The sequence below is a fragment of the Dryas octopetala genome, chromosome 5, assembly GCF_963921425.1.
Source record: "Dryas octopetala chromosome 5, drDryOcto1.1, whole genome shotgun sequence".
NCBI lineage: Eukaryota > Viridiplantae > Streptophyta > Magnoliopsida > Rosales > Rosaceae > Dryas > Dryas octopetala.
Genome location: NC_141370.1, coordinates 904,384 through 918,211, shown reverse-complemented (window position 1 = coordinate 918,211; position 13,828 = coordinate 904,384). Strand labels below are relative to the sequence as shown.

At 50.4% G+C, this 13,828-nt stretch overlaps 22 non-coding genes across 22 annotated transcripts; all 22 read left to right on the top strand.

Moving 5' to 3' along the window:
* The first annotated feature begins 307 nt into the window (after positions 1-307).
* On the top strand, positions 308-426 carry LOC147283365 (5S ribosomal RNA). Its single transcript, XR_015122573.1, has one exon. It is a non-coding gene; the product is annotated as a 5S ribosomal RNA (ribosomal RNA).
* A 513-nt stretch (positions 427-939) lies between these two features.
* LOC147283364 (5S ribosomal RNA) lies at positions 940-1,058 on the top strand. Its single transcript, XR_015122638.1, has one exon. It is a non-coding gene; the product is annotated as a 5S ribosomal RNA (ribosomal RNA).
* A 513-nt stretch (positions 1,059-1,571) lies between these two features.
* On the top strand, positions 1,572-1,690 carry LOC147283363 (5S ribosomal RNA). The gene has a single exon (XR_015122571.1). It is a non-coding gene; the product is annotated as a 5S ribosomal RNA (ribosomal RNA).
* A 513-nt stretch (positions 1,691-2,203) lies between these two features.
* LOC147283362 (5S ribosomal RNA) lies at positions 2,204-2,322 on the top strand. Its single transcript, XR_015122663.1, has one exon. It is a non-coding gene; the product is annotated as a 5S ribosomal RNA (ribosomal RNA).
* A 513-nt stretch (positions 2,323-2,835) lies between these two features.
* On the top strand, positions 2,836-2,954 carry LOC147283361 (5S ribosomal RNA). The gene has a single exon (XR_015122570.1). It is a non-coding gene; the product is annotated as a 5S ribosomal RNA (ribosomal RNA).
* Positions 2,955-3,467: 513 nt separating this feature from the next.
* Positions 3,468-3,586, top strand: LOC147283360 (5S ribosomal RNA). Its single transcript, XR_015122569.1, has one exon. It is a non-coding gene; the product is annotated as a 5S ribosomal RNA (ribosomal RNA).
* Positions 3,587-4,100: 514 nt separating this feature from the next.
* On the top strand, positions 4,101-4,219 carry LOC147283359 (5S ribosomal RNA). The gene has a single exon (XR_015122662.1). It is a non-coding gene; the product is annotated as a 5S ribosomal RNA (ribosomal RNA).
* A 513-nt stretch (positions 4,220-4,732) lies between these two features.
* On the top strand, positions 4,733-4,851 carry LOC147283358 (5S ribosomal RNA). Its single transcript, XR_015122568.1, has one exon. It is a non-coding gene; the product is annotated as a 5S ribosomal RNA (ribosomal RNA).
* Positions 4,852-5,364: 513 nt separating this feature from the next.
* LOC147283357 (5S ribosomal RNA) lies at positions 5,365-5,483 on the top strand. Its single transcript, XR_015122567.1, has one exon. It is a non-coding gene; the product is annotated as a 5S ribosomal RNA (ribosomal RNA).
* A 514-nt stretch (positions 5,484-5,997) lies between these two features.
* LOC147283356 (5S ribosomal RNA) lies at positions 5,998-6,116 on the top strand. The gene has a single exon (XR_015122566.1). It is a non-coding gene; the product is annotated as a 5S ribosomal RNA (ribosomal RNA).
* A 515-nt stretch (positions 6,117-6,631) lies between these two features.
* LOC147283355 (5S ribosomal RNA) lies at positions 6,632-6,750 on the top strand. The gene has a single exon (XR_015122565.1). It is a non-coding gene; the product is annotated as a 5S ribosomal RNA (ribosomal RNA).
* A 513-nt stretch (positions 6,751-7,263) lies between these two features.
* On the top strand, positions 7,264-7,382 carry LOC147283354 (5S ribosomal RNA). Its single transcript, XR_015122564.1, has one exon. It is a non-coding gene; the product is annotated as a 5S ribosomal RNA (ribosomal RNA).
* A 513-nt stretch (positions 7,383-7,895) lies between these two features.
* LOC147283353 (5S ribosomal RNA) lies at positions 7,896-8,014 on the top strand. The gene has a single exon (XR_015122563.1). It is a non-coding gene; the product is annotated as a 5S ribosomal RNA (ribosomal RNA).
* Positions 8,015-8,528: 514 nt separating this feature from the next.
* Positions 8,529-8,647, top strand: LOC147283352 (5S ribosomal RNA). The gene has a single exon (XR_015122562.1). It is a non-coding gene; the product is annotated as a 5S ribosomal RNA (ribosomal RNA).
* Positions 8,648-9,162: 515 nt separating this feature from the next.
* Positions 9,163-9,281, top strand: LOC147283351 (5S ribosomal RNA). The gene has a single exon (XR_015122560.1). It is a non-coding gene; the product is annotated as a 5S ribosomal RNA (ribosomal RNA).
* A 513-nt stretch (positions 9,282-9,794) lies between these two features.
* Positions 9,795-9,913, top strand: LOC147283350 (5S ribosomal RNA). Its single transcript, XR_015122683.1, has one exon. It is a non-coding gene; the product is annotated as a 5S ribosomal RNA (ribosomal RNA).
* Positions 9,914-10,426: 513 nt separating this feature from the next.
* On the top strand, positions 10,427-10,545 carry LOC147283349 (5S ribosomal RNA). Its single transcript, XR_015122660.1, has one exon. It is a non-coding gene; the product is annotated as a 5S ribosomal RNA (ribosomal RNA).
* A 513-nt stretch (positions 10,546-11,058) lies between these two features.
* LOC147283348 (5S ribosomal RNA) lies at positions 11,059-11,177 on the top strand. Its single transcript, XR_015122659.1, has one exon. It is a non-coding gene; the product is annotated as a 5S ribosomal RNA (ribosomal RNA).
* Positions 11,178-11,689: 512 nt separating this feature from the next.
* Positions 11,690-11,808, top strand: LOC147283347 (5S ribosomal RNA). The gene has a single exon (XR_015122652.1). It is a non-coding gene; the product is annotated as a 5S ribosomal RNA (ribosomal RNA).
* Positions 11,809-12,321: 513 nt separating this feature from the next.
* Positions 12,322-12,440, top strand: LOC147283346 (5S ribosomal RNA). The gene has a single exon (XR_015122682.1). It is a non-coding gene; the product is annotated as a 5S ribosomal RNA (ribosomal RNA).
* A 514-nt stretch (positions 12,441-12,954) lies between these two features.
* LOC147283345 (5S ribosomal RNA) lies at positions 12,955-13,073 on the top strand. The gene has a single exon (XR_015122658.1). It is a non-coding gene; the product is annotated as a 5S ribosomal RNA (ribosomal RNA).
* A 512-nt stretch (positions 13,074-13,585) lies between these two features.
* Positions 13,586-13,704, top strand: LOC147283344 (5S ribosomal RNA). Its single transcript, XR_015122672.1, has one exon. It is a non-coding gene; the product is annotated as a 5S ribosomal RNA (ribosomal RNA).
* The last annotated feature ends 124 nt before the right edge of the window (positions 13,705-13,828 follow it).

Sequence of the window (13,828 nt, the reverse complement as noted above, 5' to 3'; positions counted from 1 at the left end):
TTCGCTGTTTCATCCTGGAGGCGAAGGGGTCGCGCGTAGGACGGGGTGACGGAGCCAAAGGCGGTGATGTAAGGCGGATTTCGGGAAAATAAGGCCATTTACTAGGCCGAATTAGCGTTTTAAGTGTATTTTTGAATTTTTGGGCGATTACGTAACTTTTATTTATCGCTTTAATTTTCCGGGCATCGGTCGAAGTCGCGGCGCTCCATCTTGCGCACGCGTTATTGCAGAATCGGGCCATCTATATGTTTCTCTCTCGCGGCATAGCGGAAACATTTATATATACGGTGACGACGCATGAACTTACGGGTGCGATCATACCAGCACTAATGCACCGGATCCCATCAGAACTCCGCAGCTAAGCGTGCTTGGGCGAGAGTAGTACTAGGATGGGTGACCTCCTGGGAAGTCCTCGTGTTGCACCCCTATCCTTTTTGCGTTTGTCGCCTGTTTCTTTCTTCTTCTTTTTTTCTTTCTTTCTTCCTCGAGGCGGCGGGGGTGCGATTTGGACGGGCGACGAAGCCACATGCGGTGATGATGTAAGGCGGATTTAGGGCAAATAAGGCCGTTTAGTAGGCTGAATTAGCGCACCCCTATCCCTTTTGCGTTCTCGCTTCCAAGCTGTCGCGTGTTTCTCTGTTTCATCCTGGAGGCGAAGGGGTCGCGCGTAGGACGGGGTGACGGAGCCAAAGGCGGTGATGTAAGGCGGATTTCGGGAAAATAAGGCCATTTACTAGGCCGAATTAGCGTTTTAAGTGTATTTTTGAATTTTTGGGCGATTACGTAACTTTTATTTATCGCTTTAATTTTCCGGGCATCGGTCGAAGTCGCGGCGCTCCATCTTGCGCACGCGTTATTGCAGAATCGGGCCATCTATATGTTTCTCTCTCGCGGCATAGCGGAAACATTTATATATACGGTGACGACGCATGAACTTACGGGTGCGATCATACCAGCACTAATGCACCGGATCCCATCAGAACTCCGCAGCTAAGCGTGCTTGGGCGAGAGTAGTACTAGGATGGGTGACCTCCTGGGAAGTCCACGTGTTGCACCCCTATCCTTTTTGCGTTTGTCGCCTGTTTCTTTCTTCTTCTTTTTTTCTTTCTTTCTTCCTCGAGGCGGCGGGGGTGCGATTTGGACGGGCGACGAAGCCACATGCGGTGATGATGTAAGGCGGATTTAGGGCAAATAAGGCCGTTTAGTAGGCTGAATTAGCGCACCCCTATCCCTTTTGCGTTCTCGCTTCCAAGCTGTCGCGTGTTTCTCTGTTTCATCCTGGAGGCGAAGGGGTCGCGCGTAGGACGGGGTGACGGAGCCAAAGGCGGTGATGTAAGGCGGATTTCGAGAAAATAAGGCCATTTACTAGGCCGAATTAGCGTTTTAAGTGTATTTTTGAATTTTTGGGTGATTACGTAACTTTTATTTATCGCTTTAATTTTCCAAGCATCGGTCGAAGTCGCGGCGCTCCATCTTGCGCACGCGTTATTGCAGAATCGGGCCATCTATATGTTTCTCTCTCGCGGCATAGCGGAAACATTTATATATACGGTGACGACGCATGAACTTACGGGTGCGATCATACCAGCACTAATGCACCGGATCCCATCAGAACTCCGCAGCTAAGCGTGCTTGGGCGAGAGTAGTACTAGGATGGGTGACCTCCTGGGAAGTCCTCGTGTTGCACCCCTGTCCTTTTTGCGTTTGTCGCCTGTTTCTTTCTTCTTTTTTTTTTCTTTCTTTCTTCCTCGAGGCGGCGGGGGTGCGATTTGGACGGGCGACGAAGCCACATGCGGTGATGATGTAAGGCGGATTTAGGGCAAATAAGGCCGTTTAGTAGGCTGAATTAGCGCACCCCTATCCCTTTTGCGTTCTCGCTTCCAAGCTGTCGCGTGTTTCTCTGTTTCATCCTGGAGGCGAAGGGGTCGCGCGTAGGACGGGGTGACGGTGCCAAAGGCGGTGATGTAAGGCGGATTTCGGGAAAATAAGGCCATTTACTAGGCCGAATTAGCGTTTTAAGTGTATTTTTGAATTTTTGGGCGATTACGTAACTTTTATTTATCGCTTTAATTTTCCGGGCATCGGTCGAAGTCGCGGCGCTCCATCTTGCGCACGCGTTATTGCAGAATCGGGCCATCTATATGTTTCTCTCTCGCGGCATAGCGGAAACATTTATATATACGGTGACGACGCATGAACTTACAGGTGCGATCATACCAGCACTAATGCACCGGATCCCATCAGAACTCCGCAGCTAAGCGTGCTTGGGCGAGAGTAGTACTAGGATGGGTGACCTCCTGGGAAGTCCTCGTGTTGCACCCCTATCCTTTTTGCGTTTGTCGCCTGTTTCTTTCTTCTTCTTTTTTTCTTTCTTTCTTCCTCGAGGCGGCGGGGGTGCGATTTGGACGGGCGACGAAGCCACATGCGGTGATGATGTAAGGCGGATTTAGGGCAAATAAGGCCGTTTAGTAGGCTGAATTAGCGCACCCCTATCCCTTTTGCGTTCTCGCTTCCAAGCTGTCGCGTGTTTCTCTGTTTCATCCTGGAGGCGAAGGGGTCGCGCGTAGGACGGGGTGACGGAGCCAAAGGCGGTGATGTAAGGCGGATTTCGGGAAAATAAGGCCATTTACTAGGCCGAATTAGCGTTTTAAGTGTATTTTTGAATTTTTGGGCGATTACGTAACTTTTATTTATCGCTTTAATTTTACGGGCATCGGTCGAAGTCGCGGCGCTCCATCTTGCGCACGCGTTATTGCAGAATCGGGCCATCTATATGTTTCTCTCTCGCGGCATAGCGGAAACATTTATATATACGGTGACGACGCATGAACTTACGGGTGCGATCATACCAGCACTAATGCACCGGATCCCATCAGAACTCCGCAGCTAAGCGTGCTTGGGCGAGAGTAGTACTAGGATGGGTGACCTCCTGGGAAGTCCTCGTGTTGCACCCCTATCCTTTTTGCGTTTGTCGCCTGTTTCTTTCTTCTTCTTTTTTTCTTTCTTTCTTCCTCGAGGCGGCGGGGGTGCGATTTGGACGGGCGACGAAGCCACATGCGGTGATGATGTAAGGCGGATTTAGGGCAAATAAGGCCGTTTAGTAGGCTGAATTAGCGCACCCCTATCCCTTTTGCGTTCTCGCTTCCAAGCTGTCGCGTGTTTCTCTGTTTCATCCTGGAGGCGAAGGGGTCGCGCGTAGGACGGGGTGACGGAGCCAAAGGCGGTGATGTAAGGCGGATTTCGGGAAAATAAGGCCATTTACTAGGCCGAATTAGCGTTTTAAGTGTATTTTTGAATTTTTGGGCGATTACGTAACTTTTATTTATCGCTTTAATTTTCCGGGCATCGGTCGAAGTCGCGGCGCTCCATCTTGCGCACGCGTTATTGCAGAATCGGGCCATCTATATGTTTCTCTCTCGCGGCATAGCGGAAACATTTATATATACGGTGACGACGCATGAACTTACGGGTGCGATCATACCAGCACTAATGCACCGGATCCCATCAGAACTCCGCAGCTAAGCGTGCTTGGGCGAGAGTAGTACTAGGATGGGTGACCTCCTGGGAAGTCCTCGTGTTGCACCCCTGTCCTTTTTGCGTTTGTCGCCTGTTTCTTTCTTCTTTTTTTTTTTCTTTCTTTCTTCCTCGAGGCGGCGGGGGTGCGATTTGGACGGGCGACGAAGCCACATGCGGTGATGATGTAAGGCGGATTTAGGGCAAATAAGGCCGTTTAGTAGGCTGAATTAGCGCACCCCTATCCCTTTTGCGTTCTCGCTTCCAAGCTGTCGCGTGTTTCTCTGTTTCATCCTGGAGGCGAAGGGGTCGCGCGTAGGATGGGGTGACGGAGCCAAAGGCGGTGATGTAAGGCGGATTTCGGGAAAATAAGGCCATTTACTAGGCCGAATTAGCGTTTTAAGTGTATTTTTGAATTTTTGGGCGATTACGTAACTTTTATTTATCGCTTTAATTTTCCGGGCATCGGTCGAAGTCGCGGCGCTCCATCTTGCGCACGCGTTATTGCAGAATCGGGCCATCTATATGTTTCTCTCTCGCGGCATAGCGGAAACATTTATATATACGGTGACGACGCATGAACTTACAGGTGCGATCATACCAGCACTAATGCACCGGATCCCATCAGAACTCCGCAGCTAAGCGTGCTTGGGCGAGAGTAGTACTAGGATGGGTGACCTCCTGGGAAGTCCTCGTGTTGCACCCCTATCCTTTTTGCGTTTGTCGCCTGTTTCTTTCTTCTTCTTTTTTTCTTTCTTTCTTCCTCGAGGCGGCGGGGGTGCGATTTGGACGGGCGACGAAGCCACATGCGGTGATGATGTAAGGCGGATTTAGGGCAAATAAGGCCGTTTAGTAGGCTGAATTAGCGCACCCCTATCCCTTTTGCGTTCTCGCTTCCAAGCTGTCGCGTGTTTCTCTGTTTCATCCTGGAGGCGAAGGGGTCGCGCGTAGGACGGGGTGACGGAGCCAAAGGCGGTGATGTAAGGCGGATTTCGGGAAAATAAGGCCATTTACTAGGCCGAATTAGCGTTTTAAGTGTATTTTTGAATTTTTGGGCGATTACGTAACTTTTATTTATCGCTTTAATTTTACGGGCATCGGTCGAAGTCGCGGCGCTCCATCTTGCGCACGCGTTATTGCAGAATCGGGCCATCTATATGTTTCTCTCTCGCGGCATAGCGGAAACATTTATATATACGGTGACGACGCATGAACTTACGGGTGCGATCATACCAGCACTAATGCACCGGATCCCATCAGAACTCCGCAGCTAAGCGTGCTTGGGCGAGAGTAGTACTAGGATGGGTGACCTCCTGGGAAGTCCTCGTGTTGCACCCCTATCCTTTTTGCGTTTGTCGCCTGTTTCTTTCTTCTTCTTTTTTTCTTTCTTTCTTCCTCGAGGCGGCGGGGGTGCGATTTGGACGGGCGACGAAGCCACATGCGGTGATGATGTAAGGCGGATTTAGGGCAAATAAGGCCGTTTAGTAGGCTGAATTAGCGCACCCCTATCCCTTTTGCGTTCTCGCTTCCAAGCTGTCGCGTGTTTCTCTGTTTCATCCTGGAGGCGAAGGGGTCGCGCGTAGGACGGGGTGACGGAGCCAAAGGCGGTGATGTAAGGCGGATTTCGGGAAAATAAGGCCATTTACTAGGCCGAATTAGCGTTTTAAGTGTATTTTTGAATTTTTGGGCGATTACGTAACTTTTATTTATCGCTTTAATTTTCCGGGCATCGGTCGAAGTCGCGGCGCTCCATCTTGCGCACGCGTTATTGCAGAATCGGGCCATCTATATGTTTCTCTCTCGCGGCATAGCGGAAACATTTATATATACGGTGACGACGCATGAACTTACGGGTGCGATCATACCAGCACTAATGCACCGGATCCCATCAGAACTCCGCAGCTAAGCGTGCTTGGGCGAGAGTAGTACTAGGATGGGTGACCTCCTGGGAAGTCCTCGTGTTGCACCCCTGTCCTTTTTGCGTTTGTCGCCTGTTTCTTTCTTCTTTTTTTTTTTCTTTCTTTCTTCCTCGAGGCGGCGGGGGTGCGATTTGGACGGGCGACGAAGCCACATGCGGTGATGATGTAAGGCGGATTTAGGGCAAATAAGGCCGTTTAGTAGGCTGAATTAGCGCACCCCTATCCCTTTTGCGTTCTCGCTTCCAAGCTGTCGCGTGTTTCTCTGTTTCATCCTGGAGGCGAAGGGGTCGCGCGTAGGATGGGGTGACGGAGCCAAAGGCGGTGATGTAAGGCGGATTTCGGGAAAATAAGGCCATTTACTAGGCCGAATTAGCGTTTTAAGTGTATTTTTGAATTTTTGGGCGATTACATAACTTTTATTTATCGCTTTAATTTTCCGGGCATCGGTCGAAGTCGCGGCGCTCCATCTTGCGCACGCGTTATTGCAGAATCGGGCCATCTATATGTTTCTCTCTCGCGGCATAGCGGAAACATTTATATATACGGTGACGACGCATGAACTTACGGGTGCGATCATACCAGCACTAATGCACCGGATCCCATCAGAACTCCGCAGCTAAGCGTGCTTGGGCGAGAGTAGTACTAGGATGGGTGACCTCCTGGGAAGTCCTCGTGTTGCACCCCTGTCCTTTTTGCGTTTGTCGCCTGTTTCTTTCTTCTTTTTTTTTTTTCTTTCTTTCTTCCTCGAGGCGGCGGGGGTGCGATTTGGACGGGCGACGAAGCCACATGCGGTGATGATGTAAGGCGGATTTAGGGCAAATAAGGCCGTTTAGTAGGCTGAATTAGCGCACCCCTATCCCTTTTGCGTTCTCGCTTCCAAGCTGTCGCGTGTTTCTCTGTTTCATCCTGGAGGCGAAGGGGTCGCGCGTAGGACGGGGTGACGGAGCCAAAGGCGGTGATGTAAGGCGGATTTCGGGAAAATAAGGCCATTTACTAGGCCGAATTAGCGTTTTAAGTGTATTTTTGAATTTTTGGGCGATTACGTAACTTTTATTTATCGCTTTAATTTTCCGGGCATCGGTCGAAGTCGCGGCGCTCCATCTTGCGCACGCGTTATTGCAGAATCGGGCCATCTATATGTTTCTCTCTCGCGGCATAGCGGAAACATTTATATATACGGTGACGACGCATGAACTTACGGGTGCGATCATACCAGCACTAATGCACCGGATCCCATCAGAACTCCGCAGCTAAGCGTGCTTGGGCGAGAGTAGTACTAGGATGGGTGACCTCCTGGGAAGTCCTCGTGTTGCACCCCTGTCCTTTTTGCGTTTGTCGCCTGTTTCTTTCTTCTTTTTTTTTTCTTTCTTTCTTCCTCGAGGCGGCGGGGGTGCGATTTGGACGGGCGACGAAGCCACATGCGGTGATGATGTAAGGCGGATTTAGGGCAAATAAGGCCGTTTAGTAGGCTGAATTAGCGCACCCCTATCCCTTTTGCGTTCTCGCTTCCAAGCTGTCGCGTGTTTCTCTGTTTCATCCTGGAGGCGAAGGGGTCGCGCGTAGGACGGGGTGACGGAGCCAAAGGCGGTGATGTAAGGCGGATTTCGGGAAAATAAGGCCATTTACTAGGCCGAATTAGCGTTTTAAGTGTATTTTTGAATTTTTGGGCGATTACGTAACTTTTATTTATCGCTTTAATTTTACGGGCATCGGTCGAAGTCGCGGCGCTCCATCTTGCGCACGCGTTATTGCAGAATCGGGCCATCTATATGTTTCTCTCTCGCGGCATAGCGGAAACATTTATATATACGGTGACGACGCATGAACTTACGGGTGCGATCATACCAGCACTAATGCACCGGATCCCATCAGAACTCCGCAGCTAAGCGTGCTTGGGCGAGAGTAGTACTAGGATGGGTGACCTCCTGGGAAGTCCTCGTGTTGCACCCCTATCCTTTTTGCGTTTGTCGCCTGTTTCTTTCTTCTTCTTTTTTTCTTTCTTTCTTCCTCGAGGCGGCGGGGGTGCGATTTGGACGGGCGACGAAGCCACATGCGGTGATGATGTAAGGCGGATTTAGGGCAAATAAGGCCGTTTAGTAGGCTGAATTAGCGCACCCCTATCCCTTTTGCGTTCTCGCTTCCAAGCTGTCGCGTGTTTCTCTGTTTCATCCTGGAGGCGAAGGGGTCGCGCGTAGGACGGGGTGACGGAGCCAAAGGCGGTGATGTAAGGCGGATTTCGGGAAAATAAGGCCATTTACTAGGCCGAATTAGCGTTTTAAGTGTATTTTTGAATTTTTGGGCGATTACGTAACTTTTATTTATCGCTTTAATTTTCCGGGCATCGGTCGAAGTCGCGGCGCTCCATCTTGCGCACGCGTTATTGCAGAATCGGGCCATCTATATGTTTCTCTCTCGCGGCATAGCGGAAAGATTTATATATACGGTGACGACGCATGAACTTACGGGTGCGATCATACCAGCACTAATGCACCGGATCCCATCAGAACTCCGCAGCTAAGCGTGCTTGGGCGAGAGTAGTACTAGGATGGGTGACCTCCTGGGAAGTCCTCGTGTTGCACCCCTGTCCTTTTTGCGTTTGTCGCCTGTTTCTTTCTTCTTTTTTTTTTTCTTTCTTTCTTCCTCGAGGCGGCGGGGGTGCGATTTGGACGGGCGACGAAGCCACATGCGGTGATGATGTAAGGCGGATTTAGGGCAAATAAGGCCGTTTAGTAGGCTGAATTAGCGCACCCCTATCCCTTTTGCGTTCTCGCTTCCAAGCTGTCGCGTGTTTCTCTGTTTCATCCTGGAGGCGAAGGGGTCGCGCGTAGGACGGGGTGACGGAGCCAAAGGCGGTGATGTAAGGCGGATTTCGGGAAAATAAGGCCATTTACTAGGCCGAATTAGCGTTTTAAGTGTATTTTTGAATTTTTGGGCGATTACGTAACTTTTATTTATCGCTTTAATTTTCCGGGCATCGGTCGAAGTCGCGGCGCTCCATCTTGCGCACGCGTTATTGCAGAATCGGGCCATCTATATGTTTCTCTCTCGCGGCATAGCGGAAACATTTATATATACGGTGACGACGCATGAACTTACGGGTGCGATCATACCAGCACTAATGCACCGGATCCCATCAGAACTCCGCAGCTAAGCGTGCTTGGGCGAGAGTAGTACTAGGATGGGTGACCTCCTGGGAAGTCCTCGTGTTGCACCCCTGTCCTTTTTGCGTTTGTCGCCTGTTTCTTTCTTCTTTTTTTTTTTTCTTTCTTTCTTCCTCGAGGCGGCGGGGGTGCGATTTGGACGGGCGACGAAGCCACATGCGGTGATGATGTAAGGCGGATTTAGGGCAAATAAGGCCGTTTAGTAGGCTGAATTAGCGCACCCCTATCCCTTTTGCGTTCTCGCTTCCAAGCTGTCGCGTGTTTCTCTGTTTCATCCTGGAGGCGAAGGGGTCGCGCGTAGGACGCGGTGACGGAGCCAAAGGCGGTGATGTAAGGCGGATTTCGGGAAAATAAGGCCATTTACTAGGCCGAATTAGCGTTTTAAGTGTATTTTTGAATTTTTGGGCGATTACGTAACTTTTATTTATCGCTTTAATTTTCCGGGCATCGGTCGAAGTCGCGGCGCTCCATCTTGCGCACGCGTTATTGCAGAATCGGGCCATCTATATGTTTCTCTCTCGCGGCATAGCGGAAACATTTATATATACGGTGACGACGCATGAACTTACGGGTGCGATCATACCAGCACTAATGCACCGGATCCCATCAGAACTCCGCAGCTAAGCGTGCTTGGGCGAGAGTAGTACTAGGATGGGTGACCTCCTGGGAAGTCCTCGTGTTGCACCCCTGTCCTTTTTGCGTTTGTCGCCTGTTTCTTTCTTCTTTTTTTTTTCTTTCTTTCTTCCTCGAGGCGGCGGGGGTGCGATTTGGACGGGCGACGAAGCCACATGCGGTGATGATGTAAGGCGGATTTAGGGCAAATAAGGCCGTTTAGTAGGCTGAATTAGCGCACCCCTATCCCTTTTGCGTTCTCGCTTCCAAGCTGTCGCGTGTTTCTCTGTTTCATCCTGGAGGCGAAGGGGTCGCGCGTAGGACGGGGTGACGGAGCCAAAGGCGGTGATGTAAGGCGGATTTCGGGAAAATAAGGCCATTTACTAGGCCGAATTAGCGTTTTAAGTGTATTTTTGAATTTTTGGGCGATTACGTAACTTTTATTTATCGCTTTAATTTTCCGGGCATCGGTCGAAGTCGCGGCGCTCCATCTTGCGCACGCGTTATTGCAGAATCGGGCCATCTATATGTTTCTCTCTCGCGGCATAGCGAAAACATTTATATATACGGTGACGACGCATGAACTTACGGGTGCGATCATACCAGCACTAATGCACCGGATCCCATCAGAACTCCGCAGTTAAGCGTGCTTGGGCGAGAGTAGTACTAGGATGGGTGACCTCCTGGGAAGTCCTCGTGTTGCACCCCTATCCTTTTTGCGTTTGTCGCCTGTTTCTTTCTTCTTCTTTTTTTCTTTCTTTCTTCCTCGAGGCGGCGGGGGTGCGATTTGGACGGGCGACGAAGCCACATGCGGTGATGATGTAAGGCGGATTTAGGGCAAATAAGGCCGTTTAGTAGGCTGAATTAGCGCACCCCTATCCCTTTTGCGTTCTCGCTTCCAAGCTGTCGCGTGTTTCTCTGTTTCATCCTGGAGGCGAAGGGGTCGCGCGTAGGACGGGGTGACGGAGCCAAAGGCGGTGATGTAAGGCGGATTTCGGGAAAATAAGGCCATTTACTAGGCCGAATTAGCGTTTTAAGTGTATTTTTGAATTTTTGGGCGATTACGTAACTTTTATTTATCGCTTTAATTTTCCGGGCATCGGTCGAAGTCGCGGCGCTCCATCTTGCGCACGCGTTATTGCAGAATCGGGCCATCTATATGTTTCTCTCTCGCGGCATAGCGGAAACATTTATATATACGGTGACGACGCATGAACTTACGGGTGCGATCATACCAGCACTAATGCACCGGATCCCATCAGAACTCCGCTGCTAAGCGTGCTTGGGCGAGAGTAGTACTAGGATGGGTGACCTCCTGGGAAGTCCTCGTGTTGCACCCCTATCCTTTTTGCGTTTGTCGCCTGTTTCTTTCTTCTTCTTTTTTTCTTTCTTTCTTCCTCGAGGCGGCGGGGGTGCGATTTGGACGGGCGACGAAGCCACATGCGGTGATGATGTAAGGCGGATTTAGGGCAAATAAGGCCGTTTAGTAGGCTGAATTAGCGCACCCCTATCCCTTTTGCGTTCTCGCTTCCAAGCTGTCGCGTGTTTCTCTGTTTCATCCTGGAGGCGAAGGGGTCGCGCGTAGGACGGGGTGACGGAGCCAAAGGCGGTGATGTAAGGCGGATTTCGGGAAAATAAGGCCATTTACTAGGCCGAATTAGCGTTTTAAGTGTATTTTTGAATTTTTGGGCGATTACGTAACTTTTATTTATCGCTTTAATTTTCCGGGCATCGGTCGAAGTCGCGGCGCTCCATCTTGCGCACGCGTTATTGCAGAATCGGGCCATCTATATGTTTCTCTCTCGCGGCATAGCGGAAACATTTATATATACGGTGACGACGCATGAACTTACGGGTGCGATCATACCAGCACTAATGCACCGGATCCCATCAGAACTCCGCTGCTAAGCGTGCTTGGGCGAGAGTAGTACTAGGATGGGTGACCTCCTGGGAAGTCCTCGTGTTGCACCCCTATCCTTTTTGCGTTTGTCGCCTGTTTCTTTCTTCTTCTTTTTTCTTTCTTTCTTCCTCGAGGCGGCGGGGGTGCGATTTGGACGGGCGACGAAGCCACATGCGGTGATGATGTAAGGCGGATTTAGGGCAAATAAGGCCGTTTAGTAGGCTGAATTAGCGCACCCCTATCCATTTTGCGTTCTCGCTTCCAAGCTGTCGCGTGTTTCTCTGTTTCATCCTGGAGGCGAAGGGGTCGCGCGTAGGACGGGGTGACGGAGCCAAAGGCGGTGATGTAAGGCGGATTTCGGGAAAATAAGGCCATTTACTAGGCCGAATTAGCGTTTTAAGTGTATTTTTGAATTTTTGGGCGATTACGTAACTTTTATTTATCGCTTTAATTTTCCGGGCATCGGTCGAAGTCGCGGCGCTCCATCTTGCGCACCCGTTATTGTAGAATCGGGCCATCTATATGTTTCTCTCTCGCGGCATAGCGGAAACATTTATATATACGGTGACGACGCATGAACTTACGGGTGCGATCATACCAGCACTAATGCACCGGATCCCATCAGAACTCCGCAGTTAAGCGTGCTTGGGCGAGAGTGGTACTAGGATGGGTGACCTCCTGGGAAGTCCTCGTGTTGCACCCCTATCCTTTTTGCGTTTGTCGCCTGTTTCTTTCTTCTTCTTTTTTTCTTTCTTTCTTCCTCGAGGCTGCGGAGGTGCGATTTGGACGGGCGACGAAGCCACATGCGTTGATGATGTAAGGCGGATTTAGGGCAAATAAGGCCGTTTAGTAGGCTGAATTAGCGCACCCCTATCCCTTTTGCGTTCTCGCTTCCAAGCTGTCGCGTGTTTCTCTGTTTCATCCTGGAGGCGAAGGGGTCGCGCGTAGGACGGGGTGACGGAGCCAAAGGCGGTGATGTAAGGCGGATTTCGGGAAAATAAGGCCATTTACTAGGCCGAATTAGTGTTTTAAGTGTATTTTTGAATTTTTGGGCGATTACGTAACTTTTATTTATCGCTTTAATTTTCCGGGCATCGGTCGAAGTCGCGGCGCTCCATCTTGCGCACGCGTTATTGCAGAATCGGGCCATCTATATGTTTCTCTCTCGCGGCATAGCGGAAACATTTATATATACGGTGACGACGCATGAACTTACGGGTGCGATCATACCAGCACTAATGCACCGGATCCCATCAGAACTCCGCAGTTAAGCGTGCTTGGGCGAGAGTAGTACTAGGATGGAGGTCCTCATGGGAAGTCCTCGTGTTGCACCCCTATCCTTTTTGCGTTTGTCGCCTGTTTCTTTCTTCTTTTTTTTTTTCTTTCTTTCTTCCTCGAGGCGGCGGGGGTGCGATTTGGACGGGCGACGAAGCCACATGCGGTGATGATGTAAGGCGGATTTAGGGCAAATAAGGCCGTTTAGTAGGCTGAATTAGCGCACCCCTATCCCTTTTGCGTTCTCGCTTCCAAGCTGTCGCGTGTTTCTCTGTTTCATCCTGGAGGCGAAGGGGTCGCGCGTAGGACGGGGTGACGGAGCCAAAGGCGGTGATGTAAGGCGGATTTCGGGAAAATAAGGCCATTTACTAGGCCGAATTAGCGTTTTAAGTGTATTTTTGAATTTTTGGGCGATTACGTAACTTTTATTTATCGCTTTAATTTTCCGGGCATCGGTCGAAGTCGCGGCGCTCCATCTTGCGCACGCGTTATTGCAGAATCGGGCCATCTATATGTTTCTCTCTCGCGGCATAGCGGAAACATTTATATATACGGTGACGACGCATGAACTTACGGGTGCGATCATACCAGCACTAATGCACCGGATCCCATCAGAACTCCGCTGCTAAGCGTGCTTGGGCGAGAGTAGTACTAGGATGGGTGACCTCCTGGGAAGTCCTCGTGTTGCACCCCTATCCTTTTTGCGTTTGTCGCCTGTTTCTTTCTTCTTCTTTTTTCTTTCTTTCTTCCTCGAGGCGGCGGGGGTGCGATTTGGACGGGCGACGAAGCCACATGCGGTGATGATGTAAGGCGGATTTAGGGCAAATAAGGCCGTTTAGTAGGCTGAATTAGCGCACCCCTATCCATTTTGCGTTCTCGCTTCCAAGCTGTCGCGTGTTTCTCTGTTTCATCCTGGAGGCGAAGGGGTCGCGCGTAGGACGGGGTGACGGAGCCAAAGGCGGTGATGTAAGGCGGATTTCGGGAAAATAAGGCCATTTACTAGGCCGAATTAGCGTTTTAAGTGTATTTTTGAATTTTTGGGCGATTACGTAACTTTTATTTATCGCTTTAATTTTCCGGGCATCGGTCGAAGTCGCGGCGCTCCATCTTGCGCACCCGTTATTGTAGAATCGGGCCATCTATATGTTTCTCTCTCGCGGCATAGCGGAAACATTTATATATACGGTGACGACGCATGAACTTACGGGTGCGATCATACCAGCACTAATGCACCGGATCCCATCAGAACTCCGCAGTTAAGCGTGCTTGGGCGAGAGTAGTACTAGGATGGGTGACCTCCTGGGAAGTCCTCGTGTTGCACCCCTATCCTTTTTGCGTTTGTCGCCTGTTTCTTTCTTCTTCTTTTTTTCTTTCTTTCTTCCTCGAGGCTGCGGAGGTGCGATTTGGACGGGCGACGAAGCCACATGCGTTGATGATGTAAGGCGGAT